Below are 13,609 nucleotides of genomic sequence, written 5' to 3'. Positions count from 1 at the left end.
TTCACCAAGGCTTGTCAACGCCTGGGTATGGGGAATATAGCTTCCTTATACGCCAATTTGTAATTGTTAATGGTGAAGTAGCCGCTAATAAATCGATGAATGTTGGTGTTTGTCTCGCATTATCGCAACAAGAAATGTGTTTGGTAAGGGATACCATAAACTTGCCACCTTCGACACTGAACAAGTTTTCGATGGCAAGATCTACGTAGTTGTCGAGACCGGGTCGATCACTGCAGACGATCATCGACACAACGACTCAACACGAAGATTTCTGGCCATCCTCGATAATTATCTCAACCTTCGAATGTATGTCTCACAAGACAAGTAGGTCTCCCATTTGTTCGCTTACTCATGCCGGTAACATAACATGCGCATCAAGTTGAACCTGACAAATAAGGTTAAGCAAAGATAGTGATGATTAAATAATCGTAAACTTGTTTAAACAAGATGGTAAATATTTAAATGATTAAATTAATATTTAAAGTCGACAATTTTTAATTAAACAAATATGGAAATGTTTAAAGGGTAACACTTAATGTTAAGTGTAAATCAACATTCGCAGATCTTATAGAGTCGACTCATTTTCGTCACCGGTAAAACGACGCAGCTTCTTTGATCCAAGCATCGAACGACTCGCTGACATTTCAATACATCTCACCCCAACGATCATCTCTGAACAGATAATTCGACCAATGTACCATATCCGATTTATTAATCAACCAGTGATGGGCTTCGGGTGATGTGACATGCGCTCATTTACTGGTATCATCGAATTCTTTAGCCGTGGATGCCCACGCAATGCGAAGCATATAGACCAAAGATTCCTCCCTCAACGCCTTCCCAAGTCCGACATCGCTTTCATAAAATTGGCCTCCAAATGTCGAAGACAAGATGCATATGGCGTAAGAAGGGAAGACTCTCGCAATCATGCGCTCACAACGCCCTTGGACCCGTCTCGACACGAAGGTAATTATCTCATTATAATCTCCTTCTTCAGATAAAAGCATCGCCTAACTTGATATGAACCAAGTCCAATCGGGCGCTGGTCTCGCTGTCGACTATACCAAGGCGACGTGGAAAAACCATTGTTTCCATCTTTCCCCTGGCACCCAAGAGTGTACCCCGATACTTTCCAAGGAGGTGGGTACCATCGAGAAACAAAGCAGCCGCCCGCAAGCTCTCTGAATCTCACAATACACGCTACCGAAAGAAAAGAATGCACGCTTAAAAACGATCACCGCCTCTTTCCACGATCGCAACGCCGCCGGTTTGTCTCAGCCCACCTTATCCACATACCAAAGCAATAAGTCGTAGCCGAGATGTCACCGCCGTCGAGGACCACCCGGCATGCTCTTTTTCCCAACCAAGCCTCGCTTGTATGGTATGTGGACACCATGTTCCCGCAACATGTCTTTTCGAACGTCGATGGCCATGCACAAGGGCTCGGTCCTCGAGCTTCAATCACTCGTAGCGCTTACCCATTTTTGGACGCTCGGACGTGACTCAACCTATTCCACGACCGCTAGTGTGCGACGGGTTGATTGTCTTGATTTTGAAAGTATTTTTATTATACCTTTTGATGCATGAAGGCCTCAACGACAACCATCTCCAGCCAAGATCCACAACACCAACGTTTTTCGCTCTTTTACGAATTTTGAAGTTAAAATTCCGCTTGATTGCAAAAATTTCAAGCACGTCCCCTGAAAATGTTCAACACTCGCCAAAACATCTGTCCGATATCCAACGACAAAGACTGTAATAATCCGACGAGGAAGGAAGACATCCCACACCGCCGTGGTCACCATGGGTGAACAGAGCGCCTGCAGTAATCAATTCCCCGCCAACGCTTCCGCTTAAATGAAAAGATCAATATGTTAAAATGTAGAATAGACTATTTAAGTGATAAAAGTAAATATTTAAACGTTAAATTAAATAGTTAAACAGTCGAACAATTAACTTAAATGAATAGTACAAGATTTTTAACCAGCACGATCAAGTTATACTTAAACAATAATGAACATATACAACTGGATCAAATAAAAGAGAAGGAACTTACAACGAGTAAAACTCGTTTTCATTAGGATTCGACAACGGCACATCATTCTGCCTCGACAACAAGATCAACCACAAAGACATTTGAAGACGGAGTGCAAAGCGTACACATCCACTCGGAAGTCAACATCGCTTTTCATTCGACAAACCGCTTTATATCCATCGGGTGTGATAAACTTCACCGACAAGAGAAACTTCGAGACCCCATCGCTCATATATCTCATACTAACACCAACTCCCAAGAAACTCGAAGTCGTGAACATTAGAACTCTTTCCTCCCCGTCAGATCTAGCAATACCACAAAAACTCTCCATAATATATCGTCAAAACCAAATCAGACAAAACCAAATGAAAAAAAGAAGAAGAAGAAGAAAAGAAGAAGAAGAAGAAGAAGAAGATGTAAAGAACAAACAACAATAAAAAGGTAAACAAAAAGTGCATAGCTAGTAGCATGACAGGTTACAGACGTAGACGTGATGTGATTGGGACTTTGGGAGGTATTTTTCCTCCATCCCAAGGGCAAAAAGGAAATATATGTCACCGCTACGAGGAAGCTATATCATTATCGCCGAATGAAAGTTCTCACCTTATCATGAGTCTCTGCTTTAAACGCTGCTTTTTTATGTTTAAACCGATACATATAGTGTTTAAAATAACGGTTAACTGCTTAAATAAATTTATATCATTTAAATAATATGTAAACCGCTTTAAAATATAGTGATTTTAATTGTTTTTAAAATATATGTTATCGTTTAAATTGAAATGCTTTTCACCGACATCACGCTGAAGATGGGTACTTCCCGGGTCACCGCTTAAAACATCTTTATGTATTTGCTTAAACACTCGCTGTCATTGTTTAAAGAGTAAATCGATTATTGCTTTAACATTGTTGTTTTGTTTACAATGCCGCTTTTTGTTTCTCAAATTGTTTTTACTATGTCTCGCTTTAAATTTCATAAGTTATCACAAGTCGACACTCAAATAAGTTTGTTTGCTTTAAAAATATTTAAACGTTATAATGAGAATCGATTAAATATCGAAGTTCACACTCAAATAAGTTTGTTTCATTTAAAAATAAAAACATTTACAACATTTACAACGCCTTCCTGACCTGGACACTCGCGAGCCCGACCCCTCGCCTCGCTCTATTAAGATTTCGGCTCGACTCACCAAGCATCCGACATATCTGAACGCTCACGGCGGTCGCATAACATGCGATCAACTTGAAACCCTCGCACAACGTAGAACGCAACACATTAAAAAGGTTACAAAACACATTCATAAAAACGTTTATTAATCAATGCGTCATGGTCTCGACTTTAAGCCAAGATCCCGAGAGTTAAACATGTAAAGTAATATTTCGTACACCGACGAAAGGTTCTTAAAGGGTGCAGAACAATTTCAAGTGATAAATATCAACTCCGCTCTTAAAGGATGTTTTTTCACGATCTTCCTCCTCGAGAATCCTCTCGCAATCACGCAATAATGAAAAACTTTTCTTTCCCCAAGTCGAAAACGCCCGCTTAATTGCTGTCCGCCATCCAATCACGGAGAATCCTCTCGATTTCAGGCAATTATGCGGAATTTCGACTGGGCAAGAAAAAGATAGTTTAACTTGTTGCATGATTACTACCGATCGATTCTCAAGACGAGGAGGATCATGAGACATCCTTTAAGATAGAGATGATCATCAAATTTTCGTCTCGACTCCAGAGAATATCATACACAAGAAGCAGGAGGGGAGGAGGAGTGAGGGAGGAGGAGGATGAGGATGACGAGGAGTGCTGTCCATGGAAGTGGTTCTTCCTCATCATTTATGGTGTGAAGTCCACAGCGTGCGACGCTCATATCCGAGAAAAAAAGTGAAACGCACAACGGACCGAGATCGATCGATCACAACAAATCGGTGTTCGGATATTTATGTTACTGCAGCAGTAAGAATTAATGCCGCCATTAATTCTTTTCCTCGCACTGGATACTATAAACTTGCCACCGCCACCTGCCACATGCCAACACTTCAGCCTCAAACGAAAAAGATCAATATTTTTACGCGAGATTTTTAGAATTTACACGCCAGTCAATATTTATACGCTAATATAAATAGTTAAACTAGTAAAAGATAAATTTAAACGGAGACGACAATTTTTAAACAAATATGTAATATCTTTAAACGAGAATATCAAAGAGTTAAAACAAGATTTAACATATACAACTAGATAACTATAAAACCAGAAGAACTACCATAAACGAGAAGAACTTTACAACGAAATGAACTTGTTTTCGTAGAGGATTCGATAATGGTACATCGTCTCTGCCCTCGACAACAAGATCGACTACGTACCATTTGAAGATGGAGTACACTGACCAATCCACTCGGAAATCAACTTCATTTTCGCTTGACGAACCGATTTATATATTTCGGTATGATAAACTTCACCCGCACTGCTTTCCGAAATAGATTTACATCTATCATTACCACAAAACCGGCCCATAATAAACATCCATTGTTTATAAATTTGCTACTCCCACCCTCCAGACAGAATGGTCAAAGTGATAGCAACGAAGAGATTCTCACCAGACACGAAACCGCAGTAATCGAAATCGAACAAACCAAATGAGGAGAAGAACAAGATGTAATGCAACTTCTAGGCATCTGCTCTAATAGAAAGCAAGCGTAAAAGCTCCTTGAAAAGGTCGACATGATGTGATTTTCACGCTCCCACCATCTTCAAGGGCAGAAATGGGATTTCACAATATGGACCCATTTGAAGTGAACGATAGGGGGTAAAAAGGGAAGTTAAACACCCGACTGAAGGGTTGTCCCGGGTCTGCACAAACTTGAGGGGCTATTTGGGAATATTTGAAATTCACTTAGGGTAAACAATAATTTTCCCTTTTTACTTTAACAAATGTGGCAAGCCCAGTTAAATTAAGGATGTGTACATACAATGATGGAACCAAAACAAAAAGTGAAAGGAGGTGTTGACTCAAAAATTGAAAAATAGGTTTAGGAAGTTTTCTTTATATATAAATTTAGATTAATTGAACGATACATTTATTGTCTTTTTACCAATCCAATAAAAAAAGAACAAAGGAGGCTATAAAGATACAAACCACTAACTTTTTAAGGGAAGATCAAGTAAAAATCAATGGGCTAAACAATAGATTTTTATAAATATAGAAATATATTTAATATATGTTATATCCAAGTTTATAAAAATCAGGGTTAAACAATAAATTTTTACAAATTTTTTTTTTCTACAAATATACTTTTTATAACGTATAAAATAATTTGTAATAAAATGAAGAGACCAAAAATAAATAAATATTCTATATATAAATCAATTTGTAAAATATCAATAGGCCAATAATAATTTTTAGACTATAGGTATTAATATGTAAAAATTGATATTTATAAAAATAAAAATCTAAGAGAGGGCCAAAACAATAGATTTCCAGATTTTTTTATCCTATATAACGAATTCGTAAAATATTAGTAGGCAAATAATAAATTTTTGTTTTTTTCCCGAACATAATTTTTTTAGACTATAGGTTTTAATATGTAAAAGTTGCTATTTTAAAAAATAAAAATAAAAATACAAAAGAAAGAGAAAGAGCAGTGAAGATAGACGGGTGCTTCCAACTATCCCCTTCGTCGGCCCTTGAATATATATAATTGGCTGGGCTAAGGGGGTGCTCAAGCACCCCTTTGACTCCCCTTCTACCACCCATGTGTTTATGGCCAAAGAATAGGCCATATAGAGCACCTTACGGCCAGACTTACAACCGTAAGCCTCACCCTGAAAACCTTGAGAGCATACTTGTGCCCGTAAAGAAGAGCATACAATGACTGACATGTAGGGACTTACATGCAGCAGCTTACGCCCATAAGCTCGGACAAGAAGGACTTTCCATAGGAGCTATAAGGAACAATACAAGCCCATAAGGGGGATCGCATGTACCATCCAAAGAAGTTTAGGTCTAGCACTTACGACTCTAAGCTGGACTGTAACATCAAGATATAAGACCTTACAGGCAAAGCTTACGGGAGTAAGATACCGGTAAGGCACGCGAGCCATCATTTTCAGCTTCTTATGGCCTTGTTCTTATGTCAATAAGGAGCCTGTAAGTGGTTAGGTATAAGAGATTATGTTAAGGATTTTTGGACAACTTTTGATGGCTAAGCATAGGGAGAAAGAGGGAAAACTTCTCCAAGTCTTTGAGGGTAATCCAACAAAGGGAGGAGGCTTACCAACCATCTAAACTACCATTGAGCCGCTGAGGAGCATCCTTGGTGTGCTTTGGGAAGACAGTGGAGGGGAATTGCTCGGGTTCTCAAGGGGCAAAAGAGAGAAAGGATTTTTATATATTTTTCAATCATGTCTCCCTGTCTCTTGTGGATTATATGATTGTTCTCTTATAATAGGGAACTAATTTGTCGCTGCTTTGGGGAGTAGATGGAACCTAGGGTTATTTGTGATCCCTCGAATGCTCTTATATTGATTTGTTAATTACAATCTTTTATTGTTGAATTTAATTGGGTGTCTCTATTGTCTTAGATTCTATTGTAACAAGAGCCTTGAATTCATGTTTGATGTGCTTGTATGACTGAGTCGAGAAACCCACTTAGTATAGGCAAGTCACAATTGAAGAGGGATTACGAGTTTGCTTAGAGATAGGGTATTTAATTTGAAGTTGAGATTTATCCTCCAGTAATCCGTCCCATTGAAATAGCATGGAATTTCATTTCTAATGCAATAATTGGGGAGTAAGTTTTATGAAGAGATTAAGATTTTACTCATATGGGATTAGGGGTAATTATTTCGAGAGAAGGATTATCTCATATCTTGAATGCTAGCTTGTTCTAGATAGAGTTCATAGAGTGTATTGTGGTCATAAGATTGTCTCAGATCAAAGACCGTATGGGATTAGTTGTTATTCATGTTAAGAAAAAAGGGGTAGCATGTTTTAGGAACTCCCTCGGGTTCAATTAGATTGTAAGTATTCTATACAACTATTGTTCACGGCCCAACAACCCTAGGATAAGTCTCATGCTTGGGCATCCTTTCTTCAAAGTGCTTGTTTAATCATATTTTCTATTTGCATCTTCAATTCTTGCTTTTGAGTTTGCTTTTTATCACTTCACCATTTTTTTATTAGGTTGATTGTTGATTTAAATTTAATACTAGTATTCTATAATTCCTTGTGGACCAATACCCTTGGTTTTTTTAGAACACTTTTATTACTTGATTGACACGCACACTCTGCATTCTAGAGGTGATCACCCGGTTTTTACCTTATCATTCATTAATACAATTATCCACATAGAAATACAGACAATTATATTTTGAAAGTTCAAATACATAGAGAATATTTCTATGATTTTATTTATTTTCTATATAGGTTGAATGATAATAGCTATATGCTGCATCTAGTGCCAAGCCACCTGAGGTCAAGAAAACACAAACAAAAACATATTATTATAAACATAGATAATTATTATGTTCTTTGTATATATACTAAGCCAATAAAGAAGAACAAAAAAGGATTGTGCAATACTTTTTCTTAGAAGAACTTGCCCACCACAGGTTTGAAGTTAAGAAGTTCCTCTAGGGCAGAACCAAAGGGGGGCTAGCAGGGGTTGAAGCCATCCTCGGCGCCAGGAAGATTACTTTTTAGGCAACATAAGATTTGATGATTTCAGTTTTTCTATACTTAAATGAATGTAAAATTGAATATATGAACACATAAAAGTGTGCAATGTAGTTGTGTTTGAGTGGTTAATTAGTAGCTCTAAATATAAAGTATGTGATCACTCACTTTGGTTCGAATCCTCCTTAGTGCATGTGTTGTTTTCACATTTTATTTTTTATTTAAATTACTAGGATTTTAAAATTTCATATAAAATTTTTAGTAATTTAAAAAATGTTTAAATTGATTATGAGCCTAACAAATATATTATAACATATATGCAGTGTGCCATATATGCTAGAGTGAATGAATAAAGGTTTTGTTATAAACAATAGTTTAGTTTTTTGTAGTGAGAGACCGATTTTTCCATATTTTTAAAATTACAAACTTGAAATGTGATTTTATTAGTTGAATTTTTGAAAAATCTCATATGTTTGCTATAGGTAATAGCAAAAATTTAAATTATACTTTATTTTTTTAATATGTGTATTCAAATTTTTGGTATATTAGCACATTATTCTTCATTTAAAATAATTATTTTGTTGAATTATTTTTATTATTTATTATTTTTTTAATGTTTTTTCTTAAGACTTCAACCCTTTACCATCGAGTCCTAGTTCCACCACTGAAGTTCCTTGTAACCGGTCTTGATCAAAACCTTGACTTCATAAAGTTGTTTCACTCCGAGATACTTGGCTTCCAAAGTTATGATGTAAATTGTTCAATCAACGATCGTTCTACAATTACCTTCACTATTTTTTTATGTACACAAGATGATTCTACATATGCAATGATCATGTTAAGCATAAGGATACGAAGCATCGTGATCGATCATTTTCTTGATATATATTATGGTACATGCATGTATATATAGTGAGAGAGAGAGAGAGAGAGATGTGATGACCTCCTTCTAGTTGTGCACTTGCACAGCAAATTGTACGAGTTAAGTGATGTAATTATTGATATTGAGGTTGATTTCCACATCCTTAATTTCTGTTGTGGCTGCTGCCATTGTTTGTTGGGAATGGATGGAATTATGCAGAGGACTAGTAGATGATAACAAAAGCTTTTTCTGGATGGTCTCAATGGCTCCCATTTGCTCCCTCTTTTATAGTGAATGCTTGTGCTTTGGTGTACAGGTTGTCTAAATATTTATATGCGCATAATTAATTTGTGAAAGTTCATATTTCTATATTTCAGTATGAATATCACATTAACAATCATTCTATACACTGATGTTGTTAGTGGGAACTCTAAAAACCTGATAATAAATAGTGAGGAAAAGGACGGGGGTCATTGCCCTTTAATTACTTAGAGTCGCTGATTACCCGCAACTCAGTCGTAAGTAAGTAATGTAACCGGTTTTTTACATGTAAAAGGTCGTTTGGTTTGTCAGAAATCGCTTTTACATGTAAACAGCTATGCTTTTAGAGTACTAGTCAGTATTTCAACTTACATCAAAAATTTGTCGTAAGTTGAAAATGCAAAGAAAACATTTTGAGTTAAAATCACCATTCTTCACCTCTAAATTATGCATTAAAGGAAAATGAAAAACCTACTGTAGTAATCAATTGTTAATATAATTAAACTTATACTTTATTTATATTTTATTAAATTTATTTTATTTAAAATATACCAATTTGTATTTAATTTTTAATTAAAAATATTTTTGTATATAAAATTAAAAGAATTTTATATATTTTTAATTTAATAAAATTATTATTAAGTAAATTAATTAATTATTTTACATTAGTGTTAAGAGTAGATAGAGAGTTAAATTAATTATTTAGAGTTATTGTTTAATTATTTAAGTTTCTTATTATTACTTAGCTTTGTTATTTAAGTTTTTGATTATTATTTTTAAATGTAATAAATACTTTATTAAATCATTTAATTAATTTAAAAATTAATTTAAATTAAATTAATTATTTTAGTTTTAAATTATTTTTTTAAAATGCATTAAATAATTAATAATAATATCAGATATCGTGAGTAATCTCACCCCTCCAGCTATACATGGTGACTATATCTTCTAACTTACATCAAACCAAACAAATTAAAAAGTAATGCAAGATTTCCAACACAAAGAAACCAAACAACAATGATGTAAATTGAAATACAGATTTTCACTTACACTGTAATTTCACTTACAGACAACCAAACAACCCCTTAGTTCTCAATGTTCACACCATAGGCTCTATCATAAAGATTCCACCCTAAACTCTTTGGTTTTCCATTACACATTTATTTCAGTAGGTTTAATATATTATTATTGTTAGATGTATATTTTGATATATGTATATACATATGTATAATTATATTTGTATACTTGTTTGTTCTATAAGTATGACCCAAAGGGGTCATACATAGTTGGGCTGGTTGGACTGGTTTTACTCATTCATTCTTTTCTCTCATCTTTTATCTATGGTGATATCAAGGGCTTGGTTTTTTTTCCTACCCCTCCGACCTCCTCCGCCACTCAAGACCCATCGCTAGGTTACCCTCCTTCATCAGATTCTTTACCGGATTTCAGTCCGGTTTATGAGTTTCGTCGGATCTTCACTAGTTTTGTTCTATTTTTCTAGCGCTGGAGCCTACCATCTCGAGGGAGATCCGCCACCGATGCACTCTGCTCACCCGCCGCCTCTGCCGCTTTTTCGTCGGCTTCCCTCGTATGACCACCCTTGTCTCTCTCATCGGATTTATCAAATTTCAGTTAAAAAAAAAATATTGTGCCGGATCTTTATTTGATTTTCACTGGATCTTCAACGGTTGTCTCTTTTCTGATGGTTTGTCCAGATTTGTTTTGCTATTTCTTTGCCAGATCTGTTATTTAGTCATCGGATTTGTTTGTCGGCTTTATAAAAATAAAACAAAAGCAAAAACAAAAACAAAAATCGTTAGCTGTCACGCCATCACGTTTCTTCTGCCTCCCTAGCAGACGCCGCCCACCGCGACCACCATCCTCCATCTCCCCGCCACCGCCTCAAGAAAAGTCAAGAAGCGCACTGCTATTTTCTATCCACAAACTCACTTTAACCTTATCACTCATTTCTCACCTTTTATTATATTATATTCTCTATCTCCTCAGAAAGGTGGCAGCAGAAGAAATCATCGTGAGAGGGGCCATCGCTCACAGCCCTCCCGAAAAATCGCAGAACATGAGAATCCACACGGGCGCAGTGGAAATTATCCACGCCATGTGAAATTCGCGACGGACGCTGCACCGTGCACACGCCCTGTGAGTCGCCTCGATTCCAGCTCCCTATTTAAGCTCGATTCAACCCCGATTTTTGGTATTCTTTTCTCCATCTTTTCTCCAACTTCAGTAGAGGGCTTCCGCTAGGGTTTTGAGGGTATCGCCAAGGTTTTGGAGAGGTTATACGGCTCGACATCGTGATTCCATTAGGAAGAAGGTTGGTAGGGGAGCTTCGATCGAGGCGTATCCTATACCGGGACGCAAGGAACTCTTGACGCATCTAGTCAGAGGACTTTCCACAAGACCACTCGACATGACTCATCGAGGGGTTTCTTTTATGGATTCATTGCTTTTTACATCTCTATTTCTTTGATCGTACTTAGCTCCATGGAGAGCTAAACCCCTAGTGGGTACTTGAGTGATCGTGAACCCTAGGATGTATCTCGCTTTTGAACTCTTTATTATGCTTTCAATAAATTGATGTTTATTGTGAGTTCCAACCTTGAATGCTTGATTGTATGAACATTTCCCCTAGAGTGACACTAGGGGTTGAGAGTTCTTGTTGGTAACCTTGTGAGTGAGTGACACACCACCAGCGTTAGACAAAAGCTAGGTTGGAGAGGGTCTGAGAGGGTGAGTCGAGAAGCACAAGAGTCTGCCCCCTTCTCCCTCGCGTGATAGATTCTACCTCCGCTCCTTGAGTTCTTTGCGCCATAATAGAGTGAATGGTCTAAGGGATGAACCTCCTGCGGGCCTAGTATGCGCGTGCAATGGAGTGAAGCGCTGAGGTGATCTCAGTATCTAGGGCTTAATTGTGGCTAGGGACCTTCCGCTCTGACTCAAAAGGTTAGGTCTAAATCTAGGAAGAGATTTATCACTTGGAATCCCTTAGAGCTCATTGCAACTCTATGAAAAGTAGGTGTTGAGATTGTTCGATTTCTCCTCGGGACATGTATAGAGTTAGGCATAGTTGACCGTAGATTTGGGACTATGTATGTAAGGATTTCCACGACTCACTCATCGTATTGATTAGGAAGCATAATAGAGAGTTCTTGCACTTGAAGCGATTATCCTAGGTGAAACATCATTCGAGTACCGCATCTTTATTGATTGCCTTGCCTCCTCCTTACTTTTGCTCTCTTACTTGTTGTTTTTAATTTCCAGAATTGAATCATTACCACACTTATCATTGTTGATACTCCACATAGCTAAGAATCGAATTAAGTGTCTTTACTCCCTACTCCCCCGTGGATCTCGACCCGCCATCCGGATTATTACTTCGACAAACCCGCACTTGCGGGATATAAGCAAGGGGATCTTGTCAATCAGCACATTGATTTCCACTAGGTCAAGTCCCAAGCCTTTTGTTTTTTTTTTCAGGGCAAAGTGACCGACACCAATTAGTGCTAGGTTTTGCATTAATTTATTCCACAGTAAAATCCATAGTTTCTATAGTGATCGTTGTTTTCCATATGTCCCTTCACTATTTCTTACAGTGTTATTTGTTTCTCACTGTTCACTAGTTGTGTCTCATTTACCGGTTTTGTTGCTTGGCCAGCGTTGCAAGTTCTCTGAATTTCCTTTATCAGATGAGATCTTTTGGTTTGTTTCTTGGCCAGCGTTGCAAGTTCTCACGAACTTCCCTTGTCGGATTGAACCATTTGGTTTATTTATTGGACGGTGTTGCAAGTTCTCAAGAACTTCCATTACCGGATTGTTCGCTGGATTTGTGCTTCTTTGGCTTTATGCTCAATTTGCCACAATGATCACTCTCCCATTGCTGCTCTGTCCATTTCGTGTTATCCAAACTCAAGCCGTTCAACCCGGTTTGAGTTTGGGGGAGGGTTATAGATGTATATTTTGATGTATGTATATCTTGTATGTATTTATGTATATATATGTATGTATAGTTGTATTTGTATACTTGTTTGTTCTATAAGTATCACCTAAAGGGGTCATACATAGTTGGGCTGGCTGGGCTGGTTTTACACATTCATTCTCTTCTCTCATCTTTTATCTATTAATTATTATTATGATTATTATTATTATTTACAAAGACAACAAGCGCCGTCAAAGGGACATACGGATACGGAGGTGCACCAGTTATGATGGCTTAATGAATTTCTAAGAACTAGCACTTTATTATATGATTGACATGTACACTTACGTCCCAATCAAGTTTTTTAAAAAAAAGAACCATACCAAAAAGTGGGGTGTCGGTCTAGAGGGAAGAATCAGATTTCTAGTATTAACCTTAGTTCCGAAAATTAACCTAAACCAAAAAAAGTGATGTGTGAACAAAAGAAACAAAAAACAGAGCAAAGAATACAAAAATAAGAAAGAAAAGAAGGAGAAGAAATGATGCCCGGGCATAGCATCCTTTTAGGGGTTTGTTAAGTGCAGATGTCATTGTCTCAAACATGTAATCCTATTTAAACAGAGAGATTTCCTAAATTATATTAAACCCTCTTTAAGGGTGAGAAATAACCGAATCGGTATATAGGTCGAGTATAGTTACTACACAATCAGACACACTATGTGAAAACTAAATGTGAGTTAACTAGAATTTCTTAAGTAAGTAATCCTTCTTGCGAAGAGATTACTCTTAATCTAAATACTGATAGAGATGCGATTTCTTCTAAAATCTATTCCACATGACTGCAAAGA

The sequence above is a fragment of the Dioscorea cayenensis genome, chromosome 5, assembly GCF_009730915.1.
Source record: "Dioscorea cayenensis subsp. rotundata cultivar TDr96_F1 chromosome 5, TDr96_F1_v2_PseudoChromosome.rev07_lg8_w22 25.fasta, whole genome shotgun sequence".
NCBI classification, from domain to species: Eukaryota; Viridiplantae; Streptophyta; class Magnoliopsida; order Dioscoreales; family Dioscoreaceae; genus Dioscorea; species Dioscorea cayenensis.
Note: the sequence above shows the minus strand (reverse complement) of the source record.